Raw genomic sequence first — 3,358 nt, forward strand, 5'->3', positions numbered from 1 at the left:
AAAAAAAAAAAGTCAATGGGTAACAATGATTGTGATTGTAATAGCATTGTAGTAGCGCTCTTAATATGATTTTAATGTAGTTTATAGATATGTTTGTAATCAGGTTAATTAGTCAAAGTGATTTTAACCTGGAATTTTGAGCACTGTTTGAACATTTGTTTTTGGTGCAGAAGTAAATTCAATAAGAATTGTATATTTATAATTATTACATTAATGTAAATCTGAATAGATCAAGACACGTTACCCTGGGCCAGCGTGATAGCTCAGCGGACTAAAGCACCTGCTTAGGCAAGCACAAGGACTGGGGTTCAATCCCTGGCACCACAAGCCTCGCCAGCTCCTCCCCCAGGGCAGGCTAAACCAGCCAGAGTCCAGGTGTAGTGGCACACATCTGTAGTCCCAGAACTGGGGCTGCTAAAAGCAGGAGGATCAGCCCGAGCTGTGTGGTGAGACCCTGCAACAACCAAATACACCCATACCAAAAAAAAAAAAAAAAAAATAGACATGTTACTTTTTCACAAATGTGCCACTAGAGACTTGACCAGGGGTGGACTGTGGTAGATTAACTAATAGTCAACCTGTAACATCTAGCTGAACTTAATCAGTGTGTTTGTGGGTGTGAAAGGCCCACCTGAGGATTGTTGCCAACAGCATAAAAGCAGAACTGGAAGGGAAGATGGTGCCCTGCTGATTCTCCTGGAAAAGCTTGTCATGCTGATTATCCTCATATGAACTCATTTGCTCTCACTGTTGGAGGAACTTGGGTCCTCGCTATCACTGAGGATGGATGTGGTTCCTTTGCAGGAAGCTCTAGTCCTTACTTTGAGCATCGCTTCCTGGCTCCAGTACAGATCCCTCAACCTGCAAACACAGATCTTTCATCCCACTAGCACAGACTTTCTAACTTCCAGCACTGATCTTTGGGCCTTCCTAGTGCAGATCCTTGATACAGACTTGTATGAGACATTACTATGGGCTCTAAGTCTCCAGCTGGACTCACGGAGGACACTACCATGGGATCTAGGCCCTCAGCTGGAGTTTTTTTGTTTTTTGAAGAACCGGGGATTGAACTGAGGTCCTTGCACTTGTCAGGAAAGTGCTTATTCCACTGAGCTATCTCCCTGGCCCTCAGCTGGATTCTTTGGGTCTCTACTGTGTGGAAAAATCACTTGCACTCTTCTACATTTGACGTTTTGGGTGAATACAATGAAATAATCCTATAAACTATGTGTCCTGTGTTAAATCTATTCCCTTGTAAGCCCTGACCACAGTATCCATATTCTATCAACTTTATCCAAGTTACTCTGCCTCCAGCACACAAATTTATGTCTAGATATCTTTCAGTTCTGAACAAAACTATATATTCTGAGTTTGCTTATCTTTTCCTACACTCTTGGGTAAAAAAAGTGTGTTTCTCTGAAAATGATATTACCTGAGAGTTAACAGTTCCAATAAAGCTGAGCATATTGATGGCTATATTTTGCACACAGCTGATTAGATACTTGCACTAAACAATCACCCAATAAAGAAAGACAAAATTCATCCAGTTACAGCCATCCTACCTTATTTACTTTTTTATTTATTTTGGCAGAACTGGGGATTGAACTCATGACCTTGCGCTTGCCAGGGAAGTGCTCATTCTACTGAGCCATCTCCCTGGCACCCATCTTACTTTAGATGAAGAACAATATAAGAAAGAAAAACTCACTTTCATGTTATATCTAGAGTTAAGTTTTTAAAACATCAAAACACCAATCACAACAAACATGGGCTTTTAAGTATCTGGTAATTGTTGAGCTTAAAACTTCTAACTCTAAACATCTCATCAAATATGACACTCTTTCCTAAAAGAAACCTAGTTTTAAGCATCATTTTGATTTTATCAATGAATATTTTCTTTCATGACTGCCACAAAAAGGTATTTTTCACTTAGAAACTAACAAAAAAGACCAGATATGGGGGTTCATGCTGGTAATTCCAGAATTCTTCAAGACTGAGACAGGAGGTTCACAAGTTTAAGCTCAGCCTAGGTAATGTAGGAACTTAATTATACCCTCTCAAAATTTAAAAAGAATTTTAAAATGCGATAGAATGTAGTTCAGTGCAAATGCTATGAGTTCAATCCCCAGGGCTGAAAAAAAAAAAAAAAAAAAAAATAAAAAAAAAAAAAAAAAAAAAAAAAAAAGCTAATAAAAGAAAATAATTTAGTTATTCCTTAAGAGAGGAGAGGATTCTTCAAATAATCCCATAATTCCAAATAAGTCATAATAGAGACACTTACATACAATCACGATGCAGGAACTTAAAGTGGTCAGTCTTACGTCTTTCAACTCAGGCACTTCTGATTGCAGTTGAGGTGCTGCCTACATAAGTGTAGATAAGGATTCAGCTAGTCCTAATCTAGTTCCCTGAGAAAGGCAAAAATGATACTCAGGGCTCTACTTCAAAAGTAGTTCATGTACGATGATCAAAATACATGCTAAAGTCCTTTTTTTTTTCTGATTTATTTTCAAAGGACAAAACAAGACAACTTAAATATATGCCCGACACAGCAGGTGTGTGAGGACAACGCCTGTTCACGCCCATCACCAGAGTCCCTGGAATCCTGGTTCTTTATTCATATCCATCCCTCTTATCTGCAATATAATCTACAATTTCTTGTGGGCACATTAACTCTTCCACATCTATATCAGGAATTTCAAAGCCAAATTCATCCTCCATGGGCCATGATAATTTCTACTTGGTCCAAACTGCCTAAACCCGGATCTTTCATAAAATGGGAATTTACCGAGAGCTTTTCTGGATCAATCTTGTCACACAATTTCAAGACAGCTTTGGGATCCTCCCACCACCTGTCAGAGCAACGAGGCCGGCTGCGTCTGCTCGGGGCTCATCTGGGTCCCCTCGGGACACAACGCAGTGCTGAGCGTCCGGGCCAGGTTCAGCGTGGGGACCCGGGGCGGCGCGAGAAAGCTGAGGGCAGGCGGTGGACACAGGAGAAAAGGACACGAGCCTCCATGGCTACGCCGACCCTAAAGTCCTTTTTCTTTTCAAAAAGAAAATATTTTTAATCTAAAAACTCATTTCCCAGAGCTAATTAATAGCCACGCCTACAAATGTTTTATCAGTTGGACTAACCACTCAGCATTTTTTTTTCCGAATAAGAGAATAATAGATTTTGGTAAACCTTTCTAAATTGGGCCATAATGCTGCAGGCGGTTCAAGGAAAAACACAGCCATAGTTTTTTGTTTTCTGCTTTTTCCCTTTGGTCTGACCAAAAAGGTACCCAAGAATTTCTAAATGTTGACATTGTAAGAGGTAAGAAATTGCCAAATGGAAATTTAGTAAAAAGAAGAA

At 39.8% G+C, this 3,358-nt stretch overlaps 1 pseudogene; it reads right to left on the minus strand.

Moving 5' to 3' along the window:
- Positions 1 to 2,613: 2,613 nt before the first annotated feature.
- Positions 2,614 to 3,019, minus strand: LOC111815072 (annotated as a pseudogene).
- Positions 3,020 to 3,358: the final 339 nt, after the last annotated feature.

This window comes from Octodon degus, unplaced genomic scaffold, assembly GCF_000260255.1.
Source record: "Octodon degus isolate 3935 unplaced genomic scaffold, OctDeg1.0 scaffold00011, whole genome shotgun sequence".
Lineage (NCBI taxonomy): Eukaryota > Metazoa > Chordata > Mammalia > Rodentia > Octodontidae > Octodon > Octodon degus.